Source organism: Mobula birostris, chromosome 30 (assembly GCF_030028105.1).
Source record: "Mobula birostris isolate sMobBir1 chromosome 30, sMobBir1.hap1, whole genome shotgun sequence".
NCBI lineage: Eukaryota > Metazoa > Chordata > Chondrichthyes > Myliobatiformes > Myliobatidae > Mobula > Mobula birostris.
In genome coordinates this window covers 27,708,684-27,721,218 of record NC_092399.1, presented here as the reverse complement: position 1 = coordinate 27,721,218, position 12,535 = coordinate 27,708,684, and positions in this window count along the sequence as shown.

Here is a 12,535-nt window from a genome sequence, read left to right as displayed (position 1 = left end):
CGCCATCTGTTCTGGCACGTCATGACAGCGTTTTTAGAAATCTCTGGTTACCCCGCCCACACTGCTCTGCACAATCGGTGTTTTCAAATTTACACACACTGGAGGGCATCCTAGAATAGCTCCATTTTCGGGGGAGGAAAATGCCGTTTCAGTGTAGACGGAGGGTCAAAACGAAGAGAAAAAGCTGCGGTTACGGATTTATCCGTCTAGTGTGGACGTAGCCTTAGAGCCAAGGGCAGTGGTTCACTCACTGCTAGATCCATTTTCATCGTCAAGACGTGCTGTCAAAACGTTCAGATATGGCCCAAATACAGAGAAAGAGAGACACTGAAGTGGTCAACAGTTCATTGACTTTAATGAGAACTGTTGCAGAATTTAAAGGGAAAGAAAAACAATAAGGTCTAGGCAAAGAGGGCTGTTAACTAAAACTCAAACTAAAAGTTAATGCTAACACTGTGGCTGGAAGCAATGACTAACACTAAATGAATTCTGTTCCTTGACAACGTCAGTCGAAACGGTAGCCTTCTTTTCCAGACAAGGATGAGGGTAAGCAGGGAGCATAAATGTTGCTATGTTTTTGGCCAAGTTTCAACAAGACTGGAACAAAAAGAAAGGGAGCTAAATGCCAGCATAATTAAACACTAATTAGCTGGAATGTGCTTACTCACGAGGCCGTTGCGCAGCCTGCTTGGACGGGCATGTAAACCCTGCTGCAGAGTCCATGGTTGTGACTTTAATTCCATCAGTATGTTGGCCCAGGATAGATCTTCAGTGAACTTGACACCCAGGATCTTGAATTTGACCAGGAATTTGAAGCACAATTAAATCCAGGCAATAAGCACCATCCTTGGTAACAAAGTCCAGACTTGTATTATGAATATAATAAATACAGTATACCTCAGGCATTTGTCTGACATTCATTCCTCCTTCGCCTCATGAATAATTCTATAGCTCTCTGTTACTTATTTATTACTCTCTATGAATTCCAAACCCATTATCTCTCCACAATTTCACTCTCCTAAAGACATTTTCAAAGCCTATTGTTTTAACAATCAGTCACCATACCAAATCTCATTCCTCAGATCCCAATGGCAGTATCATTCTCTTTATGCTTCATCCTAACCTTGACCATTGTAAGCTCTTACTCTGAACCCCTTTAAAAGTACACATTAATGGTTCTGATCATTTGGGTTCTGCTGTTGCTCCTATGGGAACAGAAAACAAATACAATTGTTGATTCAATATGGTTGACTCTCACCTGCCTCCTCAACTTTGGCACCATAAAGGTTGTCAGCAAACGTGGGCATTGATTGAATGTCCACATCCTGGTAACAAATAATTTGAAAAAAAAAACTTCTTATTTGCTCTATCCCCTTTTCATCTTCTTATTAATTTTCCCACTGGACTTTTGTATTGAGCAGAGCTTTGACCTAAGTCACCAATGCCGAAAATAGTCATACTCATAGTCATAGTCATACTTTATTGATCCCGGGGGAAATTGGTTTTTGTTACAGTTGCACCATAAATAATTAAATAGTAATAAAACCATAAATAGTTAAATAGCAATATGTAAATTATGCCAGGAGATAAGTCCAGGACCAGCCTATTGGCTCAGGGTGTCTGACCCTCCAAGGGAGGAGTTGTAAAGTTTGATGGTCACAGGCAGGAATGACCTCCTATGACGCTCTGTGTTGCATCTCGGTGGAATGAGTCTCTGGCTGAATGTACTCCTGTGCCCAACCAGTACATTATGTGGTGGATGGGAGACATTGTCCAAGATGGCATGCAACTTGGACAGCATCCCCTTTTCAGACACCACCGTCAGTGAATCCAGTTCCATCCCCACAACATCACTGGCCTTACGAATGAGTTTGTAGATTCTGTTGGTGTCTGCTACCCTCAGCCTGCTGCCCCAGCACACAACAGCAAACATGATCGCACTGGCCACCACAGACTCGTAGAACATCCTCAGCATCGTCCGGCAGATGCTAAAGGACCTCAGTCTCCTCAGGAAATAGAGACGGCTCGGACTCTTCTTGTAGACAGCCTCAGTGTTCTTTGACCAATCCAGTTTATTGTCAATTCCTATCCCCAGGTATTTGTAATCCTCCATCATGTCCACACTGACCCCCTGGATGGAAACAGGGGTCACCGGTACCTTAGTTCTCCTCAGGTCTACCACCAGCTCCTTAGTCTTTTTCACATTGAGCTGCAGATAATTCTGCTCCCACCATGTAACAAAGTTTCCTACTGTAGCCCTGTACTCAGCCTCATCTCCCTTGCTGATGCATCCAACTATGGCAGAGTCATCAGAAAACTTCTGAAGATGTCAAGACTCTGTGTATATGAACTATATGAACTAAAACAGAGAATGTTGGAGATACTCAGCAACTTGGGCTGTTTCTGTGGTGGAACAAATACAGTTAGTGCTTCCATCTGATGATCTTTTGATAGAATTGTCCTATATTCTTGACTTGCCCGCTTTATTTTATTCTCTGACCCTCTTGCCGTCCAGGGAATGTTGACTTACCTTTTCCCACTATCGGAATACATCCTGATTATCCCTGCCAATCTGTCAATCAATCTCTTCCCACAGATAGTGGGCCAATTTGATCCACCCTGTTCTTCAGAACTAGGCCCCAATATGGCTCCATCCTCTGGGGAAGGATAGAGAAAATGCTTCATCTTATGTTGGGTGACTTTCTTAGCTGCCAGAATATTATTATTCTCTAAGTCCTAGCAATCTGAACAATGCAGACTCACTCTTGATCCCATTGTTGGACTTTGGTAGCAGATAACAATCGCACAGCTTACAAAGTTAAAAACAAATTGAAAACTGACAACATGAATTTATTTTAAAAGCACTGATTCTGATTTTATCATAAAAAAGGGAAAAAGTTTAAGTACTGGTGTTTCCATGGTGATAATCCTCGCAAGTGTCAATTTGCTTATTTACTGGTACCGAATGACATTGAAGTGATCAGCTTGGAACATTTGATCTGATATCAGGTTGTAAGGTTATGACAGCTGTTTTAAGCCTAAGGGAAAGGAGTCTAAGGTTGGACAGGATATTAACATGTTAAACTCTGAACCGCGGGCAGATCCCACCTTGAGCCTACTTGCATTTTAACATACAAGGAATGAAGAACAAGTGAATAATCAGTGATGATCTGTGATGTAGGACTGGAGTCTTTCTCTATCCTTTATAAGTACCATCAGCTGTGTGGTGGCACTGACTAAAAAATTGTTTTGTAAATATAAACAAATGAGAATTCCTTATTTTATTGCAAAAAATGCTGATATTGAGGGATAATAATAACATTGATTTAATAGCAGATAAGACTAGAAGGACCATAAGGTATAGGAGCAGAAAATAGCCATTCATCCCATCAAATCTGCCTTGTCAATCATGACTGAATTTCCTCAGGTTCAGTCTCCCAACTCCTCTTGTAGCCCTTCAACCCCCTTTCAATCAAGCACCTATCAACATCTGTCTTAAATTCACCCTCAAGATTTGGCCCCTCCACAGTCTGCCACGGATTCATTACCCTCTGAATGAAGAAATTTCTTCTCAACTGATTTCTAAAGAGACATCCCTTTTTTTCTGGAGTTATGCTTCAGATCCTACTAATGGAAATTGCCTCTCCATGTTCACTCTTTTCAGGCCTTCCAGTGAGATGCCCCAACATCCTTCTGAATTTATTCAATTACAAGCCCACAACCATCAAACCCTCACTGGATCTAAGATACTTGGATCACCTCCCATACTCCCCACCCTTCCTTGCTACCAGTTAAGCCCCCATGCCAGATACAGTGGTCAATTACCAATGATCTGTTGAAATACTAGTTCACCCTCCTCCTGTAGCGATGTGTCAATGTCATCCACAGAGTGATTCACTTCCCTCTATCAGGTGCTGGATCAGTAAAAATATAAATTACTGTAAATGGCTGGCTGATGGTCACCATGATTTTGGAGACAGAAAGGCCCTTGTCCTTACAGGTTTGTGGCCCTATCCGCAATACAGCCCCTGACCTGTTCTCTGCCTCAACACTCCATCTGCCTTCCCCTGTTATTGTCCAGCAGGTTTATCTTTCCTGAATACAGTAAATGTGCCTGAGAGATCCCGTCCCCACAACTTGCTCCATCTTTTTTCAGCAACACACACAAAATGCTGGAAGAACTCAGCAGGCCAAGTGGCATCTGTGGAAAAGAGTAAATTGTCTGTCACTGTTTTGGGCCGAGACCCTTCATCAGCACTGGGGAGAAAAAGATGAGAAGTCATAGTAAGAAGGTGGGGGGGAAGGGAGGAAGAAGTACAAGGTGTTAAAACGATAAGACATAGGAGCAGAATCGAGTCTGCTCCACATTCAATCATGGCTGATCCTTTTCTTCTCTCCTCCTCAACCTCAGTTCCCGGCCTCTCCCTATAACCTTTGATGCCATGTCCAATCTAGAACCTATCAATCTCTGCCATAAAATACACCAAATGACCTGGCCTCCATGGCTACATGTGGCAACAAGTTCCACAAATTCACTACGCTTTGGCTAAAGAAATATCTCCCGCATCTCTGTTTTGAAAGGGCAGCCCTCTATCCTGAGGCTGTGCCCTCTTGTCCATAGGGAACATCCTTTCCATATCTACTCTGTCTAGGCCTTTCAATATTCAAATGAGATCCCCCCTCATCCTTCTGAATTCCAGCGAGTACAGACCCAGAGCTATCAAACGTTAGGTGGTAGGTGAGACCGGGAGAGGGGTGCGTTTGTTTCTTTTATCCCCCTTTGCCCTCTGTCTCTTTGCTTCTACCTACCATTCAACTGTCACTATCTCCCAAATCCACTCAGCTCTCCTACCTGGTAGTACCTACCTGTCTCCTTATATCCCTTCTCAGTCCACCCTTTGCATCCAATTATTTTCTTGCCCTTCGCCTTCTCATCTTTATACTGGTCATCTTACCTCTCTACTCTCAGCCCAGCTGCAGAGTTTTGACCCAAACAATTCCTTTCCTCCCATAGATGTGGCTTGGCTCATTGAGATCTTCTAGCAGATCGTTTGTTGCTCCAGATTCCAGCATCTGCATTCTCTTCTGTCTTTCACTTTGATCTAATATGCTTTCTGCCCTCTCTTTCCTTTCTTGTTTCTGCGAAAGGAATTTCAGCTCTCTTCCTCATCTGGTTACATGTCACTTGTTTAATACAAAAGTTGATGCTCCAAAGTCAGAGTTTTCCAATTCCACTTGATCAAAAATAATTTCAATTATTCCAATGGAGTTCATTTTATTGGTGGGCAGAGCTAAAGATAGCACCAGAAGTGACTTCTCCTAGCTCATTAGCGAAACTGTTAACTTTTTCCCATTATAGTGTCTCTTTTGTCTTTTTTAGGGTGGCTGGTGTCCTATTGAGAGCTTTCATCTACAGTGGCACTCAAACACTGTGATTCTGCACGACAGCGTGTTCCTGTTCTTGGAGCTTGCCAATTGGCCGCATTTCGGTATGTCCAGGTTCGGCCTGAAGTCGGGTGACCTTGGGACCTGCACATGGACATGATTTCTCGCTGATGTCGTGAACTGAAGGGTAGCAGAAGCCGGAAAATCATAGACCGTGAGTGTGGCTGTTGGGAGACTATGCACTCGGTAATCGACTTGCTAATTCTCAAATAGGGGAATTTGAAATAAAAAAGCAATGCTTCAGACTGACTGTAACATCGAAATAGCAACTGTAGTCTCCCTGTCACTGTAGAAGGAGTGATAGCTGTCTCTTCCTTGTGAGTGAGAGAGAGCCTGTGGGATGTCAGAATGTTAGAGTGAACAGGCAGTTTTTGATGGACTGTAGACCCAAGATCTCCCTTTGTGGGCTTTGCTGTTACTTGCTTGGTGGGTGCTGAGAATGCTGATGCTTTAGGCTAGTATAATTTGGGGGATGGGGAGGGGGAGGGGATAGGGTTGATGCTGCTTGTGCATGGAAGGGAGCCGGAGGGTTTTGGGTTCTTATGTCTTTCTTCTGTCATTCATTCTTTGAGGGTTTTTCTTCTGTTTCAAGGATGTCTGCTGAGAGTAAGAATTTCAGGTTGTATATGGTATACATTCTCTGATATTAAATGGAGCTATTGAACTAATGAACTACTGTCAAACTACTCAAATAAGCAAATAAAAATGTTGCAATCTTCTTGCTCCTATTTTGTGCTGTGTAAATAGTCTGAATTTGTGCACTGAAAGCTTTTCAGAACAAAACAGAGTAGAGGAGCCTTTATTTTCAACAGCACAGTGAAAGCTAATTCTGTGAATAATCAGACCTCCCCCATGGCCTTTACTTGTCATTTCCACTGCGGCTCTGTACTCCAAAGAGTGGAACTTATTGCAAAAAAATCAATATGAAAACTTGCAAATAAACTCGCTAACAAAACTATATAGGTTTTTTATTGTGAGAAATCATCACAGATTTGCAAATTTCTAATTAATTGACATTCTACAGATGTCACTTATTTTAAAATCAAAGTGGACAAAGGCCTTTAAAGTAAAAACAGAGTGTTAACGAGTTATCGGTCCTTCAAACCTATTTTTCTTGTTAGTGCACCCAATAATATAGTTTAAATGTATTATTAGTGTACGGTCATGGAGTGTGGAGTGTAAGGGTGAGTTCCTAAATGTTTTCTCTGGAAATTAGAAACATGCTTTTGCCAAAGGAAAGAATTTCTGTCATTCTGGAACACTATTCCATCACTAGCCTGCCCCTCCCATCCAGGAATATACATTTACCTGTACCAGTGGTGCTTCTCAACTCCAAATGTTGATCATTGAAACACTTCTATAATGTATTTACGTGAGCTTCATGTGAAAGGAAGACTGAGCTGTATTGAAATTGAAATCACATCAGCATTGCTTAATAAAATAAGCTAATCTAAAGGAGAAGTTAGTATTTGCACTCCTGCTTTTATAACCTCAAAATGTTCTGAAACATATTTCTCACCTTCCTTCTTCGTGCAAAAGGAACTTCATCTCCTTTTGACACCTGCACAGCATCGTATAGATAAAACAGCCACAAAGAGCTGAGTGAAAATGATTAGCCAATTTACTGATATTGGTTAAGGGATAAACATTGTTCAAGACTCTGGGAAGGACCGCATACTTTTTAAAATGTATTCCTCATGAATCTTGGAAGGCACTTGGTTGGCAGAATGGTGGGAGAATGAGAGCAAGAAAGACCTTCATTGGCCATGATGATAATGATCCATCTGCAGTAAATCAAAGACTATTTATCTTTAGTTTCTGTTACTTCCTTATAAACGTTCAAAGTATAAACAGAAAAAAAATTCCAAATTCTTTTGAGATGGAAAATAAATAGAATCGATGTCTGTAACAACTGCAGATCATTAAGCAAGAAAATGCATACCAGTCATACACCCCATGGGGACGCATATGCCTTGTTCTGCTCCAAACACTCTTTAATGATCCAAATTTAGAAGATTCCAACCTATTAAGGACTTCAGGAAGAAAGTTTTTTCTTTATGTTAAAGTGTGATTTATTTGTTTGCCTTTCTATTATCAATATATAGTCAGTGTTCCTGATAAATAGAAAATGTCTATGGCTATGGTTTTTACACAATACTTCAGGAGGTTTTTTTTCCCCCTGAGCATGTTCCTTCCAATGTTCAGTCCCAACGCAAATTTGGGATAGCTTTGCCTTGGCAATATTAACAGTGGAATAGAGGATTTGCGCATGTCGGGGAAAGTGCTGTAACATCTGAGCAGTGACTACAATGTATTTGTTTACTAGACAGACAGTTTTAATAAATGAAAGAGTACAATTAGAAAGATGAAAAGAAGAATGCTAAGTTCAAAGTTCAAATACATTTTATTATCAAAGTACATATATGTCACCCATATACAACCCTGAGGTTCGCTTTCTTGTGAGCCTACTCAATAATTTATTATCTATTGAATAATGACCATAACGGAATCAACAAAAGACCACCCAACCAGGGGTTTTTAACCAATGTAGAAAAAACAACAAACTGTGCAAATACAAAAAGAAGAAATAATAATAATAAATAAGCAATAAATATTGAGAACATGAGCTGAAGAGTCCTTGAAAGTGAATCCATTGGTTGTAGGAACATGTCAATGATGGAGCAAGTGAAGCTCAACAAAGTTAACCCCTTTGGTTCAAGATCCTGATGATTGAGGGGTTGTAACTCTTCCTGAACCTGGTAGTATGTGTCTTGAGGTTTTTGTACTTTCTTCTTGATGGCAGCAGTGAGCATGTCCTGGTTGTGGGTATCCCTAATGGTGGATGTTTCTTTCCTGCAACAGCTCTCCATGTTGATGTGCTCAATGGCTGGAAGGGCAGTGGCCATGATGGACTGGGCCATATCCACTACTTCTTGTAGGATTTTCCATTCAAGGGCATTGGTGTTTCCATACTAGGCTGTGATGCAGCATGTCAGTATACTGTCCACAACACAACTATGGAAGCTTGTCAAAGTTCTAGACATCACGTCATATCTCCGCAAATAGCTAAAGAAGTAGCTTTCTTTGTGGGATGGAATAGAGAGTAATTGAGATACCTCACCTCAGTGACACCCCAGGGACAATGTATTCTCTGACAAAGAGAGGCAGTGTACATCATTTATTCCACAAACAAAGCTGAAATCAGCATAGACAAGCAAAATGAGCGCAGTCGACTTCTTTCGGGTGACATCAAATGACCTGGAAATTGTTGCAATCACATTTCATTCCATGCGACGTGTACAGTGTTCAGGTAATTATGAAGTAAGCAGTTACTTGGTTGAAAGGGAAAAAAAATAGGACGTGGAAGCATAAGAAGAAGACAGAACCAAGAAAACACAAACTACTTAGAGGACTCCTCCAGGGTATAAACAACTTCTAACCCTTGAAGTCTATTGCTGTTGATCCATTGAGAACTGTGATGAAAATAGTTGAAGAAGACAAAATAGATGCTTCCATAAAACACTGAGATGAAGAAAACACTTTTGATTCTTTTTGTTTCAACTTTTGGGAGCATCAGCATTTAATGGCAGTGCTAATTAAAGTCAAGGCATCAAGATGTTGGCTTGGATTAATGACCAGCTGTGAGCAATGTCAGCTTATTATTGATTGCTGAAACAAGAACTGAAGTCAGCTTTGGCAGTTCTCTCAGTGGGAAGTTGCTTGAAGTGGTGGGTGGAATCATTAGTAGTGAGGTCCCATGCCAAGAGAGGGCCTCCCCTGCTGTTGAGCTTTGCCCCAAAACACATCCTTCTATCTCTGCTAACTTCATTATTCAGTCACCCCAGCCTGACAACGTTGCCTTCCTCCAACGTCAGCAAAACTCTTCTCTGCTTCAACTTCCTGTGGAAAATGTATTTGCATCAGCTCCCCCGCCAAGATACTGAAGGTACATAGTCACCCATTCCTTCAGTAAAGGATTGCACACTGCTACGTGCCAGTGCCTGCCAATATTTTCATACAGTGCACTTGTCTACAATCACAAAGCCAAAATGATGCAGGACCTTGTAACAATTGTTAAAAAACAGTACAGTAAATGAACAGACCTTTCGTCCTACAATGTTGTGCTGAATTAATTAAACTAGTAATTAAATGCCCAACTAAACTAATCTCTCGTGCCCTCCATTCCATGTTCCTCCATTCTCTGCACATTCATGTGTCTCCTAAATGTCTCTATCATATTTGCCTCCACTACCATTCCTGGTAGTCCTTCCAGATATCAGCTACTCACTGTGAAAAAAAAAAATTCCCCACTCATCTCCTTTATACTCATCTCCTCTCACCTTGAAATTGTTTATTTATTCATTTTTAGATGCTGCATGGGAACAGGCTCTTCTGGCCCAACGAGCCCTTGCCGGTCTATCACATGTATGCAACCAATTAACCTCCTAACCCATTCGCCTTTTGAATGTGTGGTGGAAACCAAAGCACCCAGATGAAACACATGACCCTGGGAGAACTTGCAAACTCCTTGCAGACAGCAGTAAGAACTGAATCCTGGTGCTGTAAAGAGTTATTCTAACTGCTGCACCATCATGTCATGCTAATGCATACCCTCCGGTGTTAGATCTTTCCAGCGTGGGGACAAGATACTGGCTGTCTACTCTATCTATGACTGTCATAATCTTATAAACTTCAGGTCTCCCCTTATCCTGAGCTGGTTGTGGATTACAGGAGGAATGGGAACAGGCCCGGCCCGATCAACATCAATGAGACTACAGCTGAGAAGGTGCGTAGTTTCATGTTCCCCAGTATACACATCACTGATGATCTCACCTGGACTGTACACACTGGCTTTGTGGCGAAAAAAAGCACAGAAGTGCCTCTTCCACCTCAGGCGACTGGGCCCCCAGATCCTCCAGACCTTCTACAGTGGCACCATTGAGAGCATACTGACTGGCTGTATCACTGCCTGGTATGGGAACTGTACCAACCTTGATTGCTGGGCGCTGCAGAGAGTGGTACTGACAGCCCAGCGCATCTGTGGATGTGAAGTTCCCTCCATTGAGGATATTTACAGCAGCAGGCGCAGAAAGAAGGCCTGGAAGATTATCGGGGACACCAGTCACCCCGACCATAAACTGTTTCAGCTGCTTCTGTCTGGCAAATGGTACCGCAACATTAATGCCAGAATGAACAGGCTACAGAACAACTTCTTTCTACAAGCCACTGGGTTTTTAAGTTCACATCTGTACATCGCAACAGAGTCATAATGTAAAGATTTTTACTACCTCACGTTGTGAGATGGATGTAAAATTTAAATAAATTCTATTATTCTATTTTTCATCTTTCCAGAAGGAAAATAACCTCTCTCCTGTAACTAAAGGTAATCAAATCAATGAATGCAACCAACCCCATCCTAATGTCTCATAATTTTCTCCTCCACATCAGTTTCCCAGATCCAGGATATAAAGACCGATTAAACAATTGGAAAAAACTACAGCAAAGTAACAGGTTCATTCCATCCAGTGGACTGGACTTCAATGTATGTTCACTAAACAATTACTATAATGAAGGGTGAGAGATGTGAAGAAACTAAATCCCATCAGTTTCCTCAGGGGCATTCCAATGCTATGTCCATGATCATAAAAAAATGCAAGAGCTGTAAATGGAGTCCTGTCCATCATCTAAACCAACTTCCTCTCCGTGGACTCTGCCTATACATCCTGCTGCCTCAGGAAAACAGCTAACATAACTAACTGATCCTTCCACTATACAGTCATTCTTACTTCATCCCGCTCCTATTAGGTAGAAGATGCAAATGTTTGAGAACAAGTAAAACAGAGTTCAAGGACAGCTTCTATCCCTATGACTCTTGAATGAACCTTTAATAGGATAAAGATGTACTCTTTATCTCTCAATTTACCTCATCAAGATCCTTGAAATTTATTTGTCTACTTACATTGTACTCCCTTATAACTGTAACACTATATTTACACTTTGTGATTTTTTTCTTCTTTGTGTTGATTGGGTGGTGGGACGGAGATATGTCGCTACCAAAGGAGGTGTAAGGTGCTCCTTCGCTAGCCTGCAGCTCACCCTTGGGCAAGGAGTAGCACATGCCATGGCGCCTCGTGAAGCCATGTGAGCAGCTGGTATATATCACAAGTCCTGGCTATGCAACCACTAACACCAGGCAGAGGATGTCTGAAGGGTATTGATAATGGCTGGGGTAACTCCACTTATAAAGACGCTGCCCAGAAGAAGGCAATGGAAAACCACTTCTATAGAAAAGTTTGCCAAGAACAATCACAGTCATGGAAAGGTCATGATCACCCACAACATATGACATTGCACACAACTGCCTGATGTACTTATAGAATCAGAGAGTCATAGAAAAGTACTGCACTGAAACAAGCCCTTTGGCCCTTCTAGTCCATGCCAAATCCTTTAAAACTGTCTATTCGCATTGACCTGCACCAGGACCATAGCCCTCCATGAGCTTATCGAAACTTCTCTCAAACATAGAAATTGAACTTCCATGCACTGTGTGTGCTGTTAGCTCAATCCACATTCTGATGACCGCTGAATAATAAAGTTTCCCCTCATGTTCCCCTTAAACTTTTCACCTTTCACCCTTAACCCATGACCTCTGGTTGCAGTCCCACACAATCTCAGTGGAAAAAGTCTGCTTGCATTTTCCCTATCTGTATCCATATAATTTTGAATACCTCTCTCAAATATCCTCTCAATCTTCAATGTTCTAAGGAATAAAGTCCTAACCTGTTCAATCTTACCTTATACTTCAGGTCCTCCAGACCCAGCAACATCCTTTTAATTTTTCTCTGTACCCTTCCAAACTTATTTACACCTTTCCATAGGTAGGTGACCAAAACTGCACACAATACTCCAAACTAAGCCTCACCAACCTCTTATACAGCTTCAAAAAAAAAAAAATCCCTTCTCCTGTACTCAATAATTTATAAAGGGCAATGTACCAAAAACTTTCTTTGTGACCCTATCAATCTGTGATTCCACTTTCAATGAATTATGGACCAGAATTCCCAGATCCCTCTGTTCCACCACACTCCTC